The 24,811-nt window shown below is 39.2% G+C and overlaps 1 protein-coding gene and 1 long non-coding RNA gene across 15 annotated transcripts in view; both read right to left on the bottom strand.

The window, feature by feature from the left end:
* The window catches only part of ERC2 (ELKS/RAB6-interacting/CAST family member 2), a 402,457-nt gene extending 397,552 nt beyond the window's left edge, over positions 1-4,905 (bottom strand). For 7 of the 14 annotated variants that reach the window (XM_026792408.2, XM_074549878.1, XM_074549880.1 and 4 more), the window contains exon 1: positions 4,494-4,905. The gene's annotated coding sequence lies outside the window, so the exon portion shown is untranslated. The remainder of the gene's footprint in view (positions 1-4,493) is intronic. The other 7 variants (XM_074549881.1, XM_074549883.1, XM_074549887.1 and 4 more) reach the window with 2 other exon arrangements.
* A 4,480-nt stretch (positions 4,906-9,385) lies between these two features.
* LOC113459072 (uncharacterized) lies at positions 9,386-24,785 on the bottom strand. Its single transcript, XR_012582230.1, has 3 exons — positions 24,693-24,785; positions 17,736-17,794; positions 9,386-15,960 (listed from the first exon to the last, which is right to left on the bottom strand). It is a non-coding gene; the product is annotated as an uncharacterized LOC113459072 (long non-coding RNA).
* Positions 24,786-24,811: the final 26 nt, after the last annotated feature.

The following is a 24,811-nucleotide window of genomic DNA, read 5'->3' as shown; positions in this document are numbered from 1 at the left end:
CAGACAATGCTTTCTCCAGTGCCTTCCCACCCCAACTCCACAGCACTTCCTGAAACTACAGCACATCATTCCCACACAAACCTATATAATATATATTTATATATTCACACACCACTTCCATCCATCCTTTCATGCCATTCCATGTCCCATGTAATTTCTCACACAATGAGAGTTTAGCATTAAATCACTTGGAAAATGTCCCAGTTTTCCATTTTTGTAGAATTTAGCTGCTAGATTCTACATCTGCACTGTGACTTCAGTTAGAGCAATAGGATAATGAGCAGGACAAACAGTGGGAAGTATTTAAAAAAAAAAAAAAAACCAAACAGTATTTGCTGCAAGTGGTGTATTCTAACCAAATAAAAAGTACATTGATCATTAAAGAACTAGCCTGAAACATTTCCAGGGAATGTCAGTCTGCAAGACTGTCTTAGAATTAGTTTTTAAGATAATCAGGAAAGCAAATATCACCTTTCAAAAACGTCATCTTAAAATTCACAGAAATGCTCTGGCTTTGCTAAACATCCAAAATGTTAGAGACTCCCACACATCCAATCACGACTTGAAACCGACATACACCTCAAACTCTTCGACACATTTGTCTGCTTTCCTAAAAGCACAGAAATTCTAGCTCTGCACATCTCCCTCATTATTCTCATTTTAAAGTATAGGGACAACACATCACCTGCCCATTGAGAAGTCTGAATTTCTAATATTATAAAGGAATTCCCAGTTTTTACTTTATTTACTTTTTCCAAGTAAACAGAAATGCTGTAACAGTAATGGAGCCTTATCCGGAGAAGTGCTAAAATATCTTTGCTCCTCCTCTCTCCTTTGGCAGAGCTCAGCACCTGACAGACTGTCCCTGAAAGGAGATGTGGTTCCTAGTTGTTGCCATTACCCCGAAACAAATCCTGGCTACTTAAGATACTCCTAAGCTGGGAATCTGAAAGCCACCATCACTAAATTAGTCATAAAAATCCCTGAAGTCAACTGCCAAGAAAGCAACAACAAAATTTAAATTCCACAATGCTAATGCATCAGACACCCACATTTGGACATACAAACATTGGATATCCATGCTTAGAAAAGTCCTTGGACCTCCACAAGGAGTCAACTGCTGCTTTCCAAGGAAACAGGTTGGGGATATGTTTGCATCTTACATCCAAGCAGTAACAAACCAACATCAGTCAATTTCACTTCATTTCAGAAAGACTGTAAGAGATGGTTTCTTTCTATAAACTACTTTACATCTTTAAAAATGGAATAAAACCAAAATACTCCAGAACATTTAACTGATGTTTATGCTGATATGCCTTTGTATTTTCTTAGTGTCAAAGTGTCACTCAGAAAAAGCAGCACTACACAGTTCATTTTCAGAATTTAGTTTCAACTATGACCCTGAAAAAGAACTTACAAAGCCATTTTACTTTCAAATAGCTCCTACCCTTTTGCCAGCACTTAACAGAAAATGTAAGCTAGTCTTAGTGTTGCAAAATATAAGTAAATTGAGGCAAGCTCATCATTCCTAAATAGATATGAGATCACTCAAAAACTAAGACTTAAATCACAAAAATATTTTAACACAATCCTAAACCAAACAAATAAAATATCACAGATAAAAAGGATCACATAATTTTTTTTACAAATCCAGTATCAGAGTAACATTTCCTAGGTGGATCTAAGATCCTCCATATATATATCTTCCAGGCATTAAAAACTAAATTAAACAGATGAAAACAAATGCATCATAGTGGATAAAAATATAATAAACACCCTAAGAGATACAGGTGGGGGAACATATGTGGTCTTTGGAAGCGATACACAGGCTGGTTGCCTCATCCTCTTTGAGGGGTGAACAACCCACTCTTTTTTCTTAGTCATCCTTCAAAGGTCAGTAACAATCATCTTTTTAAAGCAAAAGGAAAAATATCACCTTGAGCATGCTTACACAAAAACACATGCTGAATAAATAATTCTCTAAGTATCACATATATTTGGCATTCCAAAATGGTTGTATGCGTTCTTTTGGTATTTGGCTGCTAAGGATAAGGCCCACACCTTTCTTCAGCCTTCAGAGCAGGCAAGGAACAGCAGGAGGGACTGGCATGGATGCTGGATCTCACGCAACCATCCACCACAATTTGACTAGCAGTAGATTAGGAGGAGTTGAAGAAGCACCCACAGGATAAGAGGCCACGAGATGGGTCTTGTCCAAGTGCTGGCAAACCTCAAGAGCAAGGATAATGAGTATAATAAGGCACCCAAACACTAACCAAGAAATTTCTCAATTCTTAATTTGAAGATCTACCCCACCCTGGGTGTGCTCATAAACACAGCGTGGGGTTTCTCCGTAGTACAGAGATGTAATTTCAACCTGAGCTGGACAGCCATAAACCCCAGGGACTGCCCTTATCTCAACGAGCCTATGGAAGAAATTATGTTCCCTTCACTCACTGGACAAAAAGCCTCTCCTTCCTCCCAGATTCCTCTAGGAAAAGTGAAAATGCTAACTCACCTTGATGCTTTTGAAAGCCATTTTACACAGAGCTTTAAAACAAAAATAACAGCAGTAAAAATGCTTCCTTTAAGGCACTGAGGAGATGTGGAGGCTCTTCCACACACAGCCCTTAACACAGTCACCCACGAAGCCAAGGCTCAGACTGCAAGTTTCTTCCATCAAGAAACTAAGAAATCTTTTCCCACAGAAACATATTTCTTAAGGGACTTGGACATACCATTATACACTCTGTGGGCAGAAAACGGACCCTTAAAAAAAAAAAATTTAAAAAAAAAATAAATAAAAAAAGCAGGGGGGGCCCTTTTCCTCCTTCTGCTGGGGGAAAGGAGCTAAGGGGGAATGCACTGCTCCAGCACACGGACCGTGAGGGGACTGCGGCTGAGGGGTTTTATGGCTGGTGGTTGCTTCACCTGAGCTGTGGGAGCGCTCGCCATCCCCCGCCCTTCCACGGGGACAGTCCGAGGAAATCTCCCGGCACAGGGACTGGTTTGAGGTCCCGGTGGGGACAGGCAGCCCTGACACGGCCGCTGCGCGGAGCCAGGCCGGGCAGGCGGCCTTGCTGCCTCAGCCCCGCTGCCGAGCAGGAGGCTGGGAGGGCAGTGCCCGATGTTCCCCCCGCACCGGGCTGGGGAAGGGCCGCAGGAGGGCTCTGCCCGCGCCCCCATCCAGGCTGTGGAGCTCTGCCATTCCCGGGGTAGGGAGAAACGGAGGAGGGCGGCAGCGCATCCCCAGCATCTCCCCTCAGGGCAGGGCGGCGGGGCTGACACTGGGGATCCGCTCCGTCCTCGGCTTGGCGACGGGGAAACCAAGTGCCAGGGGCGAGGCGACTTGATGGAGAGGAACCTCCCTCCCTTCCCCGCCCTCCGAGGAGGGGGAGTCGGAGCGGGGCCTGCGCCCGGCGCGGCTGCCGGGAAGGGGCCGCGTTCGAGGCGGCCGCCCTGAACACGCACGTGGGGCTGAAGGGCCAGGGATGGGAATAAAAACAAATCCCGAACGACAACAGCTAAGTGAAAGCACTGATTTAGAAAGCCGACCAGAAAACTAACCCTTGCAAGTAGGATTCGCCCTCCCCTTGGCTGCACTTATTGGCCGCGCTCGTGTGCAACGAGCTCGTGTCTGCCAATGCCACTGGTCGGCCCGCGTGTCCATCACCACGGGAAGAGCAATTCGCCGCTAAGGGAATAGATTCCCATCCATCCATCCATCACAAGGCTTAGCAGGTAGCCGCCTAGAAATCAATCACACACTAATAAAAAAAAAAAAAAAAATCCTTCTCCATCAAATTACTACTGTAGTGCTCCCAGGAAAATATCTATTGTATCCTTGGGGAACATAGGCGTGGACTTCATCACATTCATCACTTATCCAGCCTAAAATGATCTTTTATTTAAAAAAAAAAAAAAATAAATAAACCCCAGCATCATAAATGAGGGACCCCAGTAAGTATTCATTAATTATATAACTGAAAAATAATACCCTGTTAGCGTCTGTTTCCATTTGCCAGCAACTAGAAGGGAACAGAAATCTTTCACCTTTTTTCCTGACACGGTTTTTAAAACACCAAACATTATCCATTATTTAAGTATAAAGCTAGGAATTTCCAAAACCCATCAATTCTATTCCAGAAAACTTTACCAACAACAATAATATTTTTAAACACTAGGCACCAAAAAAAAGAAAAAATTTAAAAGCATATTAAAAAATAGAGTCTTATGGCTGCTTTTAATAGAAATTGCAAGAGAGGTTTCTGGTTGACGATTCTGTAGGGAGAGGCACTCTGTTACCAGAATAAGATGTGCACTTGGTCCCATTTATTACAATGTATTTCCAAGGCAATAAAAAAAAGCCTATTCTGCAAATTCATCTCCAGATTCAGCTACCAGACAGTTGTGAAAAGCAATACCAGCATTTCCTTAATCACAGTAAATTTACAGCCATGCATCCCAGCCATATTCTTGTTCGAGCTTCTCACCTTTCAAATCATTGCATCTGCCTTCCGTCCTCACATGGATTTTACAACATCACGTTTAGCTGGCATCCCATTTGCGCGGCGGAGGGAGGCGGCAGGGCGAGCCGGAGCCGCGCAATGCCTGCCAGGGGCTGCCGAGGAGGAACCTGCTGCGGCCGGGGGAGGCTCGTGTGCCCCTGTCCCTCGTCGTTCCGTCCCTCAGCGAGTCTCCCTCAGTCAGCTGCGAGCCCGGCTGTCTGGGCTGCGAGTCCCTGACTCAACATTCCCAGCATTCCCGAGGAGCCGGGGCTCCAGCGGCGCGGCGCGGAGCCGCCGGGGGCAGCAGCAGCAGCAGCACACGCACCGCAGCCCGCGATCCCTGCGAGCGGCTGGCCCTGGCCATTCATCGCCAGCCCGCGGGTTCCAGTCCCCACCCAGCCAGAGGCTGCGAGCGTCTTACTCATTGGGAAACAGCCTAAAAATACACCTAGGTCTGCGTAAAACTGCAGAGGATAAATTGCTTTCTCGCCCCTGTTCACCGAAGGCCAGAAATGTTCAAAGGCAGGTGCTTCAGAGCATGATGTCTAAAAAGCCATTGCTACATGCGTGTATTTACAGAATAAACACAGAAATCTGAATCTGTGTTTGGGCTTAAGTGTCAAAGAAATTAAGATGAAGTCCATATTTATTTGTGTTTATTTTTCAAAAAACAGTATGCAGAGGAGAAAAAAACCACAGGTTTAGCTGCTACACAAAGCCTGAAAGCTTCTTCCATAAGAAAACTGCAAACTGCGTTAAAAATTATTCCTGAGATTTTATTGCTTTTTATTAACAGGAGTGAAAGAAACTTCTCTAAACATCACCAGCATCCCAAGAACAGAGGGTTTGTTCCTTTTCTATTTTTCCCCTCTTCTCAATTCTTTTTAGTTTAATCAATTTGCATACAATTATAAGTGATCACCTTTGGTCTTTGGCATCAACGTGCCTTCATACCTTACCCTACACAAAATTTCACAAACATTTTATCAGTCTCCTCCTGATCTCATTGCCATAACAATGATTTTAAGAACAATTTCGGATTTGTAGTTGCTTTAATATAATCTCTATTTTATTTCTGTCTTGCCCACATAGGCATCTATAAATGCCACTATTAAACAGCATTGAGAACAACAGCTTTTATGGAATTACTGTTTAAAAATATATCAAATCAAATTGATTTCAACCAATTGTATTTAAAATTAGTGTAACACTTTATTGCAGTACCTGAATTATCCAAAGCCAGCCGAAATAATAGGCTGTCATAGGAATTTATTTGGAGATGCTAGAATGTCATTCTCAGCAGGAGCATAGCAGGTTTGAATTTCCCTAAGAAAGGGACACGATCTTACAGTACCCACCTACTTTAGCTATAATTGCAATAGAGGGCAAATACTTTTTCTGAGTTCAAAGTAATGGAATAACCATGATTAAAATGCAGACTTATTTGAAGACATTTCTGTTCAAGTCGTTTCAAAACCATGAAAAATAGGGACAGAGAAAATCTGTTCCTGAAGAAATTGACAAGGGACGTGGTTTTGTATACAAATAATTTCACTTGATCTGAAAAGCAAAGTAGTCCTCAAGAGTTAGCAAGTCTGCATCTGTAAGAAAATGGATAACCACTATAAAATGTGGGTCACTACACTGAATGCTTCAGAGCACAAGAAGTGTCCATTTTCAGCTTAGCCCTTAATTTGGAGTCAGTGTGAAATAAGAACCTCTTCTAGACCTCAATATTGCTAAATCCAATTCTGTCTCAGTACTGTTAATGATGACAGGACTTTTGTTCTAAGAGGTGTCAGCTGCTGACAGTTTTTTAAACAACATGTCTCACCATTCCCGTCTATATGAAAAGACAAGGAACATCAGGTTCTGCCTTATCTTTTTTGTGACTCATTCACTGGCAAAGACTGAGGCCCTTGTGATAGCCAGCAAAAGCCAGAAGTGTCCTGACAGAGGACCAGTGGCCTAAGAATCTTCTTTCCAAGGAATAATCACTGTGGGAAGACAGAGAGCTGCCATAAGGCTGCAACAACACTGCAGTGAATTGAGCTTGCTGTCATTGAATGAACTTTATAGCAGAGCTCATCACAGCCCATCCCAGAGCTGCAGACCTATATCACAGCCCATCCCAGACTGGCAGCATTATATTCTGTGCCAAAGAACAGAATATACCCACCATGGATAAGACCATTGGAGATCTTTGTGTGAAAAAAGTGTTTTGCCAAATTGTACTCAAAAAGACTTGTTAGGAAAATGTGCAGTTTAAGAGAAGGAGGGGAAAAGTAATCAGAATTTTACAGCTAATCTACTTATTGTATTAGTAGAAACAACATCCATGCAAAGAACCTCAGGGTCACATAATCCAAACCCTTCAATAATATTCATTCCTTATGTTCAAGACCATGCTGGAATCCAAATCCAAAGGGTAGGATAATAACAATTGTGTCCTTAAGGCTGAATTCTTTGCAGCTGATGAAAGTTCTCATTTCAGTCTAATCACAGGACCATCTGTGTTGCCCTCAGTGCCATGATGCAGGTGGGTGCCATTAAGCACAAAAAAAGCCAGATCATATAAGTGAACTACCACTTTTTTCTTTTTTATTTATTGTAAGAAGTTCCCATTAACTACTAGATATATCTTTCAACCAACTGTTAGAGGAAAGCAGTCTGTTGTAAAACTTAAACCACTATTTATAATATAAAGTGCCATGTGATGCAGTGTCTAATGTTTGCACTTGTCAACAGTTTCTATCTTCAAATAGATTTTTGGCTAGCAGACTTCAGTTTATTTGTTTTCTACCTTAAAAATGCAGTATATTCACAGTTCTTTCTGCTTTCACGTCAGGAGCTGCGGAAACCCCACTGAAATTAATAGTGGTTTGTTTGGTTTTTTTTTTTAAATTTCAATTAGCCCACATTAAGGCCCTAACCAAGTAAAGTAAATATGAAATACAGATTTTCAAGTCTCTTCCTTTATCTAAACTATACTGATCTTGGAAGCAGAAGAGTACAAAACATGCTTATTACAACGATCCTATTTACTTATTCTAAGCATAAATAGTTCAAAATAACATAATGTAGAATGTTACTTTCTTCAATTCCTGTGCATCCCTTCATCCTTCCCATTTCTTTCTCCTCACCTGTGGTACTAAGACTTTAGCAGCAGCCAGCTCCCTTTCATGTTTTGGTGCAGATGGATGTTCTTTAGTGCTTAATTTCTTTAAAAATATAAATAGAAGCTTGGTCCCTGCTGCATAATTCCTAGCAAGCAACTGCAGGAGTGTGCTTTAAAAACCAAGGAAAATGCATTTCAGCTGTAGTCATTGAACCTGGCCCCACCCTATTCCTCTGTGCTTCCCTAACTTGATTTACACTGAAATGTACAGAACTAAAAAAAGTGGTGATCAGATTCAAGTAAACCCTTGACCCGAAATAAACAAAAAGCTCCAAACAAAAAAAGTAATTTAAATAAAACTCAATTTCCTCTTGATTTCAGAATGAGGCCCTATCAGTCAAGTCCACAGAAAAGGTGCATTCATCAGTCATTAACTATGGACTGTTCTTTCCTTTCAGTTTCTATACTCACCTGCAGATACCTATCAAACTGAATTACAAAATAGTTTCCACTACATGTTAAGCTTCTGTTTTGCTTTCCTTGTGACATACCACCCAAGACTGCTATAGTGATTTTAAAAATTATTAGTATAATTTATTTATTATTAATTGCCATGATCACATGCTTTCCAAAGAATGGAAAACTGTTACCTGAATATACCTGAACACAGAGGAGGCCATTAATAAATTCATTTTAATGTATTAAAATGCAAAAAAAAAAAAAAACCCAAGGAAAATATACTCTTTTGTAAATACATAATTTAGCAGTTTATTGTGTACTGCACAGCCAATATCTATTCAGGATAGAAATAAAGCTACTCTGGCAGATAGTGTTAACATCACAGTTAGAAGTAGAGCAAAAACACAAAAATAACTTAATAGTAAAAATACCCATCTCACAGAAGATCTCCAGCTTCCACATCTCAAAACAAGGCTATTAATAGGCATTTGCACCAACTCTACAACATATTTCAGAGAGTTAAAAATAATTCTTAGGAAAATTCAAATTCCAGGAATTTTTAACAGTATGTAGCAAAGACAGCTTAAACATCTTGAATTAGGTTTAACATTTTAAATTTTATCAATGGCACTTTATTTTCCTGGCTGGAAACCCAGTATTACTGCTACCACCATTGTACACACAAATATGCATGATGTCTGTTATATGCTAAATGAATGCTGACTAGCAAACTCTCAGATGCTGGTTTGGGGTTTTTTTAATCATTTCAGAGCTAATGTCCAACTAACTTTTCAGTAAGAATTAAGCTTTCAAATGCCAACCTCACTCCTGAAAAGTAAATCCAGATACTAAAATTTTACTTACAAGTGTCAGCACGAGGCGCTTCATCTGAAGGCGGCTGAGGGTCTCCTCTCACTTCTCAAGCTGCAGAAAACACATCTCCTTCCCCACTTAGATCTCAACCTCCACAGCAAACCTGGCACACACAAACCCTGGAACTGCAGGACTATTCACCCCTACCCATCACCTTTTCCCAGCAGAACTACAGGGCAGTTGTTCAGCGAGGGACCCTTTCATTGGCAGCACAATCTCCTCCAATTTTAAGCAGCTGAGTACTGGAGCCTGCGGCACTGCCTTAATCACACTCACGTGGTGGCAGGGGAGGACTGGGACAGAACAAAACTACCTGAGCTGGGGGAGCTAAACTATATCCACCACTGCAGTCCCCAGTGGAAGCAAATTTCCACAGTGAGCATGGCTCTATTTGGTTATTTAACCAAATTCAGGAATCATGTGAAAATAATAAAACTAGTAGCCTTGTATGGCTGCTTTGAAAGTGACACTGAGCCTACAGCTGCTTTCTTCTTTTGTGCTCCTTGTGGATTCTGTTGAGTGTCCAACTGAATAAGCAGAAATACAAAACACCTGACCATGGATGGCAACTCCAGCTCCCACAAATGTTCATAATTAGCTAATAACTGACATTACATAGCAGGTATGAGCTTCACACTACTGTTACATTTATAATAAGGTGACTTAATAGTGTTCCATCTGTTACTCTATATAGACACACTGAGACAATTTCTAGACTGTTTTGAGAGGGTAACACATTATATCCACTTTATAATACTTCACAGGATTACACAAAGTACATTTATGGAGAATTAAGTTGGATTTATTTTATATATTAACTTAAACTATTTACAACATGGTTTTATAGATCCTTTTACACATACAGTAATTCACCTCTGCATGCAAACATAAAAAAAACCCTCCACAAATTCCACAGTAAAAAAAAAAAAAATCTGTGATACAAAGGTTCAGGTTGTCTCAATCTTGAAATCTTCTTCACTACAAAGTCCCAGAGCCTTTAAGAAGAAAACACTTTTCCCGCATCTGTGGTTCATCCAAAACTTTTGTGTTACTATGCAAAAAAAAAAACCAACCTAGATAACACAAGAACATTTGATTTCTACCTGCTAATGTAGGTTTTATTTCATGTACAACCTAAGGCTAGACAAAGAATCCTACGTTTCAGTAACCAAACAGTTGTCACATACTCCATAATCTTCACTGAAGTAACCTTAACTTTGTCTCATTTTACTCACAACAAGATCTCATAACCATTGGATATCCATTTTGTCATTGAGATTGTCAGTGCTGTGACACAGAATAACAAATAGCACAAACAATTCTGACTACTTCATTTAAGTTCTGGTCTTTAAAATTGAAGAAAGATTAAATATAGGTTTTAAAATAAAGGCTTTAAAACGTCCTTTCACCAGTATTTCTATGTCAATCATCTACTAGGCTGACTTTGTGAAATATCAGGACTTCTCCCACATTTGAGCAAAACTTGGCCACTACTTGAGGATTTGACTTCAAGAGGTTATGTCCCCTTATTGTACCAATTCTAGAACTAAGAGATGATGGTCTTTTTCTCCTTTATCACTTAGAACCAGCCCTGTAAACCATATGAATGCAAGCACATGTAATTAAATTTTTGTAGAACAACTCCTTGGTATAAAGAAGAAATGTCTGAGCATTATCTTGATTTGTGCCTCTGGACTCTCTCAACTCCCAAACCAGCATATTCCCATGAAGAATTCCAATTGAGAATATGCACAAACTGATGCCAGTTTCCAGAACATCCTTGAGAACTGGGCTGGAGGGAGTTTGTCCAGTCCAAAACATGGGTTTTCTAACAATTCAACAGTTCAGTTTCTGTGCCAAGTGTTTCCTGAACCTGTTTCATTTACTAGCAGAGATGTAACTGTAGGTGAAGTTCCTTCTCTCTGGATGATTGTCTGACTACAAAAGCATCTAATGAATAAGTTCCCCTCAGAACCTGAAATGTGCCTTTAAAGCAAGCCTATTCAGTACTGATGATTGCAGATGAAGCACTTTCCTTAGGGGAGGCTTTAGATCCAGGATTCAACTTGGCAGTGCCTTTTTTGCATTCCTCCCCTGAGAGTTTCTGCTTTCTTCATTGCTCCAATCCCACTTTTACATCCTATTCCACTCATAAAGTTTGCTGATTGTCTTTCTAACTAAGAGCAATCTGTGCCTTCAGTGACAGAAACACAATCACACATTGTAACAGAAGAACTTATGCATGTACCAATAATGGAGGTCAACATTAAATTGAACTGATGACTTTTTATTTCTTTATTAAGCTATATAGAAAAAAATGAGAAGACTCACAAGTTAAAATAAAAAGGGAGAAATACTTTTAATTGTCAGCTTGAAATTATATAACATTTCCCTACAACTGGGTATGAAATGGCTGCTAAAGTACAGGAATTCCTCCCTGCCAGTCTGGCACTTCTATTTCTTGTGGGCTGCAAGACTCAGGGTGTGCAGATCGTGAGCATGACTGTGCCTGAGGTGTAACTGTGCCATGGGGGAGAAGGTGGCTCTCATAATAAAGTTCTTGCAAATTCAAGGATTTATTTTTTTGTCACCACTTTATCAAGTATTGCTTAGAGAAAAAAAAAATCCACGTGTGATTATCATTAATTTGGTTAGTCCATTTTTGTGAACTTTCTCACTGTTTAGTTGACTTTATTGGGAGAGTCCAATTGAGGAATGACAAACAAAAACATCACAGGAAACTGTCAAACTTTAAGCTTGGTAGAAATAAATAATAATCTGGAGGGGTTGTTTCTAACCAGTTCTGGATATGGATTAAATATACCATAGCAACTTTCATTTCCCCATAATTTTTCTGTCCATTTAGACATAATCTTGGGAAGAAAACTTACTTGAAATAGCAATTCAAGTAAATTATACATCTTGAAAACACAGGAAGAAAAATGAAGCCTATAAACATTTGTTATTCTATCCTTCACTCACCTTTAAAGGTGAAGAAATATAGATGCTGCTGTCAATGCATTGGTATTGAGGATTCTTTTGCCAAATGTGAAGAAAATCAGAAGAAAACCATAATCTATGCTGAAGCAATATAGAAATGATGAGAAGCAGATTTAGAACTCCCAGGAAAAGCCAGGCAATAGAACCAAATAGAAGTATTGGTAAAACTCTTTTTGTTAAATTACAAGCTAGAGGAAGCAATGCAATGCAAAATTTCACTACATTTATCAGCCACAGAGAAGGTAAGAGAAAAGCAATGGAAAACCTCACAAATATAGCTTATTTCCATTTTTTGCTCCTTCAGGATGTCAGACACCTATATACAAGTGAACTATTGACTCTAAACAAAAAGATTTTTCATGTTGGGGAAAGCAGTATTTTGCCACACAGTACGGAATTTATTCTGAAGTCTTCAGGGCAATCAGAAAGCAAATATGTATAGCACAGGAGAGACAGGCAAACCATATTTTACAGCAGCAGCCTGTGAAGGGAAGGATAAATGCATTAATCACTTGAGTATAGCTCAGTTTAAAAGATTTTTATAAACCATGAAAGATCAGACTACAATACAGAGCATGATTTCTTGATCCCTGAGCACACTGTGCTGCTGCTGCTATGTGAGAGGTTCTTAATTCATGTTAAAGATGGTATATGACCATCTTTAACATGAATTAAGAACCAGAGAGACCTTGGGATAAAACAGGAGGCAGAAGTAACAGGAGCAGTATTTTAAATAACATTTCTCTGCATCTTGTTTACACTTACTTAAATTGCTCTACTCCTTATTTAAACGTATTTTCAATTTTCAAATATATATTTTTATTTCCTGCATTAAATCTTTTTTAATACCCTGACCACGCAGCCATGAAGAGGAGTACATTTGAAAATTAGTAGAAATATTTTGCAGCTACAGCAATTGGTCTAAGAAAATGTATTACCTCTCTGCACAAACCTTATCTCACTGGAAATATTTTGTCTGCTCCTTTTATGCAGTTAATTGGATTCGTGGTTTTGGTGTTAAGGTTCAGTTGCAATTTTAGGATCCTAAACATTTCCATGGCCTGTGCTTGACAGACAGAAGGGTTCATTTAGAAATAAAAGGTAATGTAAACTACTTTGTGGTTTTTAATGAGAAGAAAAGTTGGGAACATAGGAGCATAACTAGAGAAAACAGTATTTTGGAAGTTAACAGTTATTTAATCCATAATAGTTTACAATTATATTGAGTGAAATAGCATTTCTGTGGTATCATTACAGAGCAGAGATTATGGTGATTCACAATATATTATAAGGAACACAAGAGAAGAAAGAAGATCAGGCTTATGAAGGATTTAGTTTGGTACAGCAGCAGGTACTCAGGAGCGTAAGGTGAGTTCAGGTTGTGAGCACATAAACCCCCCAGACCTCCAAGGCCTTGCATAGTTCCTGCCCAGCACACCCATTACTGAGCTGTCCTTTCATACCTGCTAACACAAAAGGAAGGTTGGTAGGCAAGGAAAAATGCCTGGCAGAAATATTCTGGTTACACTTTTTCTTGCAGGGCTCCTGCCTGCATTCAATTTTCATGAGCTCTCTGTAAAGCAGATTAGGCTGCCCAAAGGCTCTGAGTCTTGGTTTCAGGCCCTTCTCAGACCCTGCTTGCACTAGAACACAGGTTTTCTTTTTCTTGCCAGGCTGCTTTCTTTGCTTCTTAAGAAGGTGCAGATTGTTGGGTTTTTTCCAGTCCTCTTCTTCCTCCCATTTTTTTTTTTTTTGATAAACACAGCCGGCAGCAAAGGCAGCTGTGGAACTGAAGGATGGTGTCTGACAGGTAGCTCCTGGTGAGATGAAGCCAGCAGGGGTTTAAAAGCCCAAAAGCATGCCTTTGAAAGAAGAGCCACGTTCCTAAATATTGAGAAGTGATTCTCTTAAGATAATACTTGCAATCAGCACTCAGCATGTGCAGCAGCCACGTCTGCAAGACAAAATTGGCTACTTCAGGGAGTTCAGCAGAAAGCAGACGGTTGGGGTACTGCAGTTCTCCTACACTGAGTTATTAAAAGACAAATCCTGTACGCTACTGAAGCTCAAACTGAGGTGTTCCAAAATCATGCAGCTCTGATATAGAACAGAAAATATTCAAGATCTGCATATTGCCATTTGAAATTTAAGCTGTGGTCACCAAACCCACCCATGTAATTAGCGTAGATCTTAGAGATTCTCTTGGCAGAGCAGCTGGGAGTGCAGAATGCTTTCAGAGGTGTAGAAATGACTAAGACACAAGTAGAGCAAAAAAACCTAAGGAAGATATGAATAACAGAGGTGGGGGAAAGATCAGAATAAAGTACTGCAATCATTAGAATTTTTATTTGTAGAAGAAAAAATCTCCATGTCACAATGGAATTATGGCTGTGGTTATGGACCAGATACCAGAATTAGTGGAAGTTACGGAGTTACTGATTAAGTACTTTTTACTAGCCCAGGTGCAGCAATGGCCAGCACCTCAAGTACAGGGATGATGATGCCTACACCAATGCCCTCTGCTAGTGAGGTTTGGATGGAATTTAGGATACAGTATTATCCCTGAGATTGTAATTTTCTTCTTACTGTAGAACCCAAGGTGGACCAGTATCCCTAAGTTTGCACGGTTCTTATACTCAAAATCCAGATTGTTTCCTAGCACTCTTCTAGCACTATCAGTGGTATTTTTTATTGCAGAAACATAAACTAAAGATTCATCTGTTTTACTCAATCTCTCATCATTAGATGCCCCCTTTTCAGAAGACATGGTCTTTTCATGGTCTGATTTTGAAGGGAAGCTATCAAAAACCCCATAAATTGTTGAAACATTATTTTCATTTTTATATGCTGTTCCCTCTGCTGCTCTCCTGATGCAATCATATTTCATAGGAACACTGTAAGGATACTTCTGAGCTATTTTTATCTTTCCCAAGTTATTTATTTGCAGTTTCAACTTGTTTGTTAGTCAGAATTTGAGTAAGCATATATCTAAATTATTGTTTCTATTAAATACATATCTCTCTAGGAAAAAGGAACATCATTATCTTTAAAGTGCTGACATACACTTGACTGGATAAATTTGTAGTAGATCAAATAGCATTTTTAAATCTAAAATAAAAGCTTGTGTAATTTTAGTTTAAAATTGCATTTGTGTCTAATTAAAGACTCATCAAAGGCTACAGAGCATCTATATGTTATATACAATAACAGACATTTGGTTTTGTCATCAGAGGAAAAAACATCTATTTATTGATAAGCCTGAGTTATATTTTAGGAAGTGTTACCATTCTGGTCACTCAGTTGTTTCCAGACATCCTTTGGACAATCTGCTATTATTCAGAGGTGGTGTGTCCTAAGGACAGCAGAGTGCAACTGTGCTTTTTCTTAGTTATTTTGTGATAAGCGTTAGAGACCAGAATTTAACAACTCCAAGAACAAAAACGGACTCTTGTAACAGGGGCACTCCTGCCAAGTGAAATCCATGGGTCCCACAGCTTCTGTCACATGCAGCCTGTTGGTTGTTTAATTTGTAAATACAAACACTGCATAAATCAGGAAAATTTTCAATCTAAACAGGGATAAAGTATAACAGATGGCTGTAGAACACAGATGGAAGGAGGGAAGAGAAAGTCTTCTTTGCTGTATCATATTTATTAGGAAGACAGAAATAGATGTTTCTGAAGCACCTGTATTTTGATCTTGGAACTCTCATAAATCAATTCCTCACAAATTGCTCAGAAGCTTCAGCCCTTGAGGCACTCAACAGTCCCACTGCCCCTATTTTTCTCCTTTTTAAAATTTTGCATGACATAAAGTTCTAATTGTCACAGACATCATCGTTTTACTCACCAAACCAAGAGTTAAATGTGTAAGCATTTTATGATCTCCCAAGTGGCCTTAAAATTTAGTTTAATCCCATGGTGGTGTTATTTGGCTTATTCAAACTTCACAGGTATAGAAAGTTCATCAGAGAGATCTGAAGTGCTCTATGTTGCTGATTTCCTTAGCATGAGAAAAGAAAACACAGTAACTCCTTTTTTTAAGGGAAGAGATGGAAGTGAAAAAGACACAGCAACAGGTCCCTTCTATCTATTATGTCTCTCTCTCTGTATATATATATATATATATATATATATATATATATATATATACACACACACACACACACACATAGATCATTCAGACAACCACCCCACCTATACTGCAGTTATCAGGGGTGATATGTATAAAGCAAGTTCTATGTAAGGAATCCCTTCCAGAGGAGATATTATGCAAAGCTTCACTCCTGCCAATTATTTAAATCATTTATGAAATATTATATATCATACACATGAACAGCCATGTAGCCTTTCTAACACTATTATTTTCAGTATTTTACTTCTCCCTGAGACTGAACAAAAGAATTCATTTACCTTGAAAAAAATCAAATTACAATTTTTCAAAAGTCACATTGCATAATGCCACGTAGCCATAGAGATGAGATGAAACTGCATTTTTGTGTGCTACTGGAAACAAGAGCAGTGTACATGCTATGAAAGGGAGATGCCATTTAGAGTACAATCTAACATATTTGAAGAAAAACCTTATCAAATTCTTTATTAATACTGGTCTTTTTTGCAAAAGGAAAAGTGAAGTAGGGAGGGAAGAGGTTACACCCCAATTATCCAGGAAGAGCAAGCAGAGTGTTTGAGCTCCTGGCCATAGGGCAGTTTCACAGGCTATCTTTGGAAATTCCATTTGAGCATTTCTGACAGGATAGCAGCAGCACACAGTATATGTAGCTCTGTGATTTAACTCCCAAAATATAAGTCAAAAAGCACTCACAGACATACAATTGGCTAAGAATAATCATCCAAAATCTCAGGAAAAATATTTGTAATGACCATTAGAAACATAAATGGTCATTCCCGTGTCAGTGTGCAGCCTCTACTCTTGCAGCTTTCCAGATACAGATTCCTTTTCTGAAACATTCATTGGTCTGGCAATAATCCTTTTAGACCCCAGTTATTTTCAATTTAGTGTACATGAAAGTGACAGAATTCAAGTCATTCTTATGATTATGATCCAATAATGTACACTTCTGAATTACCCATGTTGTGAAAGCATACTCAGTTAAAAACCCAGGTATGACACAGCACTACAAAACTCCCTTTCAGAAACTGGTAATTTTTATAACCCATAAAGATTTGTCCAAGTATGAAGCAATTACTTGTAGATACTGGAATAATGGCTGGCAGATTTCATTTGTCTCAGAATATAATACAGCAGCACTATCAGATGTGCGCTTGCTTACAGCAGGACAGAAAAGGAACTCCCTGCAGAAGGAGCTCCAGCCTGACCTGAGCTCCAGAACACGATGGCTCCACGTCACACTTGTCATCACCACGGTCAGGCTTGTCCTGCAGTAGCCAGATAAATGTTTTTTCTTTGAAAAGAATGTCAATTATATCTGGAAATAATTGTTTTGCAGAAGCACAGAACATTTTTGAAAGCCATGGCACAACAGTTTTATCTCTTTTTCTTAATAAAGCTCCTTTGCCTATTCAGAAAGAATATCCTGAATTACTGGTGTCCCAATCTCTTCCTATTCAAGCTTATCTAATTCAACAGTGTGAAGCTTTCAGAAAAGAAATACAGTAAATACTTATATTTTGGGGTAAGCATGCTTATAAGAACTCCATATATTTATATATATTTAATATATGTATGCATGTGTATACACACCCCCACATATATAAAGCTTTCATTGTAAAAACAAAACAGTTGGCAGAGCTTACTCATGAAGTGGGATTGAATCATAAACTGTTCAAGAGATCCAGGCTGATTTCCCAATTTTCTGCAAAACAATTATTGCCAAATATAATTAACATTCTCTTCAAAGACTGATAAGGACTACAACTAAATTAATTTACATGCTCAGAAATTCTAAAGCACTAATGAAAATGATAATACTCAGCAAGTAGCATTTGTTGAGATTTATTTAAATTATTTTGAAATATATCCAAGATCAAGCCTAACTTGGTTTAAGAAGCAATTTACAGTTAAAGAGCTTTGCTTAGAAAACTTGACAAAATGGAACACTCATACAAAAGATGACAGGAAGCATTACATTACCATAGGTCATTCTTTCCCTTTTTGTTAAAACTCTATTATGCTGCATTTTCTGTTTCAGCTATACCTAAGGTTTGGACAGGTTAAAAACAAGGCATAAGCATAAAAGCAAAATATTTCCAATTCTAAAAGCCTTTTTCTATTGTTAAATTTATCAGGCAGGAGGATTCAGTGTAGTTTATGGTTTTTAACCAAATCAGTTTCTGCAATTATTTATTCTACTCAGCTGAAACTGCAATTACTGCTTTGGTTATTTTTTTCATGCATGATTTAGGCAAAGATCTCCACAGGCTCATTTTTGCCTGTGGCCCATGGATGTATTTCCCTACTTTTATCAGACAAATAAACTTTAATGTAGATTGGTGATCTCAACAAAACTTTTAAATACACAAAATAGTCCCATATTCCCCAAACACCACAAGGGTATATTAATTATTTTCCTAAATCATGTTACAATGTAGTGTAATCTTTGTACTTACTGTACTTACCTTCACTGACCACTTTAACTTGTGCAGCATCTCTGTACTTGCCCCTCAGTCAGAAATTTTAAAAAAGCATGCAAACATTCATTTTTGGAGAAAAAAATATTTGTTTGTACATACTGTCAGGGCTCCATTTATTTCTTGCACAAAAATAAGCCCCTTTATACCCACCCTCACTTCCCAAGCTGAGGGAGCTCTGCAACTCAGTGCTGAGTCCACCGTAAAATCCCTGGAAAATTTGGCTTTAGAAATTGAACAGAGGAAGCACCAGGAGCTCAGAACACACCTTTCACTTTTCAGATATGATCCATTGCAATGTGAACACATGGTTTTGCTTTCCCTCAGGGCTTCTTTTGAACAGTCCCTTTGCCCAAGTTCTAACAATCAGAATGGCTCAGACTGAATAAGTTCAATCTTATCCCAAGAAGACAAACAATATAATACAAAGTGATGGAAATATAATTACTAGCATTCATTTGCCAAAGCTATAATTTTCTTTTTTATTTCTGCAGCTGGTTTAAGTTTGATTGCTTCAGTGCTTTCTCCTAGAATGTTCTCTGCATAATGATTTGTCCAAGCTCTGATGAACATTTCCTATTGAATGGATATAGTTGTTTTTATCTTAGGAGTTTTTAATTTATGGACATTTTAAGGTAAGTTGCACTTCAAAAGTGTATGCATACAAAAGCAGAATAAAGGAGAGGGAAGGTATAAGATTTGATCAAGTGCTTGCTCAGAAAAATTCAGTGGCTTGACCCATTTTTTGTATGCAGAGCACTTAAGTTTCTCCCTCTTCTCTCCTTTGGTCTCTTTAAGACAACATTCTTAATTTTTAAACTAAAAACCAGTTTTACTTTATTAGTATTTGATTTACCACAGTTTTTCCAGGTTTCATGAAAATCATTAATATTTGATAACAATAACAAACAAACATCATTACTAGTTCAATTATTTGGTTATTTTTTGCTGTTCTTGCTAAGGTTCCTGTTGTTTTTCACTTGACTTTTATTGGTGTATATTCCAATCCATACTGATTGATTTCTCGTGAGGACAGTTTCTTCAGTCCTCATATTGGACATTTATTTTACATCTACTGTGAGATATTAATTTTATAGCATTAACTGCTCCTATGTAATACAATCTCATCAGCCCACATGGGCCAGTTACTGTGCATGAAGCTGAAAAACTCCCAGTGCCAATCTGATGTCTCTGTCCAAAATAAGGCTCCTTCAGAAAAAGCAGTAGAAGATTTGACAGCCTGTTGGAATTTTATGAAGGGGAAAAATGGGAGAGGGGAAAAAAAATCAGGCTTATTAACCTGGAGCAAAAGCTCTGAGCTGTCAAAGGCTAATCCTGAGACGCTTGCCATGTCTTAATTAAACACAACATGGGCTGATAAAATGCAGAGAACCAACCTAAACTCCCTGCTGTACAGTGAATTTCTGCCTAGACATCAAAGACTATTTTGAATTCTCTGCAGCTTGCAAATTGTACTGAGCAGTTGTCAGATTTCTGCATAATGCATTTCAGTCAAGACTGCAGAAGAGACTCATTTGTAAGTATTTTGCAGGAGATGCTTTTCTGACAAAAATGAAATGTTAAGTGGTAATCCTTGCTTTTATAGTGTTTAATTATAAACTACATCAAAATATATTTTTAGGGGTAGGAAAAAAATGATGCATTGCTCCAGAGGAACACTTGTCCATCCCCATTTAATAAGCTGATAATTTTTAATTTAATTTTTTTTTTTAATCCAAAGTTGACAGTACATATTAGCATTATATAAATAGCACTCTAATCTCTCTTTACCCGAAAATACTGTTATTTTGGTGCAAAATTTATTCTTTCCCAACACCTCTTGAGAAATATATTTGTAAGGAGCATGACAACTTCATGTTTTGACAGTCACTCTGTATTACAGTAAAGGACCATGAGGTTTTGCTTCTTTGCTAGTAAGAATGCAGAAAGAAAATTTGGGAAAAATCTGCAGCCCCTCACATTCTTAACTCAAGACAGCAGCACATTCTTTCCTTGATAGCCTTTTGCCTTACCATACATAAGTTCTACTTCTACACTTGATACCACTTCTATCATAACTCTACATACAAGTCCTTTTTAGTCATATAAACATTGAAAGAGTTTTTGTGATGGATTTCAGATTTTTTTTTTCAATTAAAATTTCCACGTGAAGAAACAGCACAGGAACTGGCTGTGAGGAGAACTATGGCTATGTGCAATTTGAAAGTGCTGTGCACAAACAGATCTGCAGCTACCACACCTGTCCTTTTGAAGCAGGCTTGCTTTAAAAAGTGAGTAACCTTTCTGGGAAAGATCCAGTTATGTCATCTCTGAATAATTCCTACAGAAGTGAGTGCAAAGGTTACCATTCTTAGGTGTGCATGAGATGCACAAATACACAAAATACTTCACCAGTACTTATGGCAAATGCTATAGAGCCCAAGCAGCCAATTGAAGCTTTTATCTCAAGTGGAAATTAAGATTTTTTCATTCTGATATGGTGCGACTCCACTGGAACAACAGCCATTTTTACCACTCATCCATGTGACTGCAGCCCAATCAAACCCATGGATTTGTATGTTATGGAAGGAAAAGACTGCTGCAGGTTTCAATTTACATAAATTTGGGTTGTTTACTCCCAAGTCTCTCCTCCCAGTTTAATGATGCAGGTAGAACATACTTTCTTTACATTCCTTATGTGCTTCTTGGTGGTCTAAACTGTGCATATTTGAGAATATAAAAGTATTAATACTCCACAGAACAAGCTATGCAAACACAATCTCAAGCACGGCTATCATTTAAATCCATCTGTATGAAGGAAATGTGCAAAACCCCACACTGAGAACACAAGTGTGGTATGGATGGCCTGCACAGTGCTTGGCCACAAAGGCAGGTTTCAGAAACTGAATTCCTCTGCTACAGAGAAATATATTTTAGAAATATTCTACTGTTCATAAACTTCTCAGTATGTAGTAATCTATGACATCAGATATAAGGACTAGTTTATGGACATCACATAAGCCCGTTTGGAATTATAGTTTAGAATCAGAACACGCAGTCCTGTATCAATTCGAGTATCCAAAAGCAAATTATTTTCTTTAAAGAAAGACTTTTTTTTTAATTTCAACACTCAGTTTATTTGGCACACAGATCACACGTTCATTCCATTAATCATCAAGTGCCTGCTGGCTAAAGATTAACACCATCTCATGCTAGCATTTGATTGCATTCAGTTGATAGTTACTCTTCATCGTGTTGCTTTCGCAGGAAGCAATCAAGGAAACAAGTCTAAAAACTTCCATTTGCATTATCTAAAATGTATTGGAAGCAAGGCCAAAGCTGTTTAGGTTTCCCATTTAACTCCAGAAGTCCTGAAAGCTACAAATGAATTTGAAACTTTAAGGACACTCCTGATTTCCTTTACTGCAATGGCTGGGTACAGAAACTACATAAAAGTATTAAGAGGAAGGATAATGATTTCTGCCCTGAAATCTGATTTCTGATATTGTAGGGTATAAGGACACACTTTCTATGAAAGTTATATAGCTCTGAAAAGGTTTAGAATCCCCTCCTCCAAAAGTAAGTTAAAAACCAGAAATTAATGGACTCAAACCACACTAGCAATATTCAACTATTTAAAAAAAAACACTTGCTCATGCAGCAACAATGCCAAATACAAATCTGGCTACATTCCATATGCAAGCCCCAAAGAAATGTATTCTTGGGGGACCCTCTCAGCTGCATTTGCATTGTAAATACATTTGCAAACTGAATTCCAAGCCAAAGTCCTTTGTTCCAGCTTCCACAAGGCATCACTGACTGTGCTGAATTTAATCATTGTGCCAATCCATTTATCCACCTAGAAAAGAGATACAACCATTCTGAGTGGGGTTCTCATGAGGAAGTGATTGAAAAAAATCAATGTGACTTGTTCTCTTAAGTCAGTTATAACCAGATATTAATGGTATTTATGTGTCTGGAGATCAAGACAGACACCTGATGGGGCTTTCATAACACCTACCTCCCACTGAAATCTCATCCTCTTACCTGGCTTATATGAGCTATTCAAAAGTTTAATTAATGAGTGATTGAAGTGCTTGTATAGTGTTTCATGAGCCTTAGAGAGATGCATGTAGCCTGAAAGCATTTTTATTCAGTCCTCTAGAATGATAAATCAAAGACTTGGGAATGCTGGTTGTGAAACTGCAGCTTTGTTAAGGGACTTTGGATATTTTTAGACTTTGGCCTCTTAATGCGGGAATGACACAGGACATTCCCAAGGCAGTCTGAAAGTAAAAAAGAACTTATCTGGCCCTCATAACATTCAGCCAAGTGTGTAGTATGGAATCAATAATTTTTTTTACCATGTAGGAAGTCCTTTTACACAATTTACAATCTGCTTGTTTGCCTAAATAATTTTATTTTGCGTAATATTTTATCAAATGCCTGAAAGACTTGCCAGTTTTGAAAGATCCAGTTCCACATATGCAGGACAAGTATTGTAGATAGTCTTATTTGTCTACAAAGAACACAACTGGTTTTTACCCAAGTTCTGAAACCACTAGTCAACTATCAGCTTTTTGAAAGAACATATCACTTGCCTGGAACAACTAATAATTAACAAAATATTAAAAGAAAAAGAAATATAAATGGACTGTGAAATTTGTTTTATAGTCCTTATAAGATGATTTTCTCTATGAGAAAGTTTTGAAAAGATGCTTGAAATTATATTGCCACCTGCTGTTTCCAACAAAAAGCAGGAGCCAGGTCTTGTTGGCTATATTATTTAAAATTCTGCAAGTATAATGGAAATCTATTAATTTAGGGAATCCATTGTGAAGCAGGGGATGAAATCTCACTGCTTTTATCACCCATCTTGTATGTTCTGTGCTTCACAGGACTTCATAAGCAGCGCACTATTATGAAAAACTCCAGGCTTTCTTTTCTTTCCTTCCCTTGTCCTAGTCCCTAAATGAAAGTTTCAAAGACTTCTTAGCTGATGTATAGAAAGTACCAAACAATAAGCTGCCAAGCAATATTTGGAGGGGGAAAAAAAAATGAAGTGATTTTGTCTGATAAGTGATAATTTTACAGAAATACAAGCAAAGCAGTTCAGAGATTTTGCGCACACAATAAACTCCACCTCAACTGTCTATTTCTCTATTATTGCTTCGTTTCCTCCGCAGCCTCCCAAGGGCAGCACTTCTCTTACCATCAGCTGGAGAACACACCAGAGGACGTCTCCCTTTATCTCTGGTACCTTCGGCAAGACAAAGGTCTTGCCAACCACAGCTAGAAGCAACACTATTCCAGACAGATCTAGAGGTCTTAACCTCCTTTGAAATAACAGAATTCAGTAAGCATTTGGCCTTAAGCACAAGCCTAAATGCCATCTCGAATAGTAAAATAACTCAACGGGCTCCGAAGCATTTTATTCAATCTCACTATATTCTTTAACACTACCAAATGCTCCTTTGAAAAACGTAGATTCACTTGATTTGGAGATTTAAGGGTCCCATTATTCCAGAAGCTGTACCCACACAACAGCAGTGCTCAATCTACGTCTCGGCAGGAGCGGGATGCAGAAATCGCCCCGGGACACGGCAGGGACGGGACGGGAGGGCTCCTACCGGGACACGGCTCCGCTGGGAGCTCCCGGCCTCCGCTCCGGCCCCGGGCAGTGTCCCCCGGGCAGTGTCCGCCTGGCAGTGTCCCGGGGGCCGTGTCCCGGCTCTCCCAGCTCGGCTGCCCCGGCTCTCCCTTCCCTGCCCCTCTCTCCTCTCTGGACGGGACCGTGCAGCCGCCGCTCCCCCGGCAGTGCCGGGACACCCGAGAGCGCCGTGCCGCCCTCAGCCTCCCCCTTCAGCCTCTCGCCCCTCTTGTCCGCTTTGCCCAAACCACACCAGAAAATAAACCAATAAAGAAAACTGAAATGCAATGCAATGCAATGCAATGCAATGAAATTGCGAGCGAGCAGCCGCCGCTCTCCCCCTGCAGCGGCCGGCTCGGACCATCTCCACACCGATCTTCTGACCCCCCCGCCCGCCCCTCGTTCCCCTGCTTCCCTTCCTTCCTCCACAGCTGCTCGAGGCCGGGAATAATCGCCCGGCAATTGCTTCGCACCCTCGGCCGGGCTGAGATACCCCATCCCCTGGCAGGTACAGGACCGGTCCCCGGCGCTCCGGGCCCGGGGCTGTGCTGGACTCCATCTCCCAGCGCTCCCAGCCGCGCCGCCCCGCAGT

Source organism: Zonotrichia albicollis, chromosome 12 (genome assembly GCF_047830755.1).
Source record: "Zonotrichia albicollis isolate bZonAlb1 chromosome 12, bZonAlb1.hap1, whole genome shotgun sequence".
In the NCBI taxonomy this organism is placed as follows: Eukaryota; Metazoa; Chordata; class Aves; order Passeriformes; family Passerellidae; genus Zonotrichia; species Zonotrichia albicollis.
This window is presented reverse-complemented; position numbering and strand designations above follow the sequence as displayed.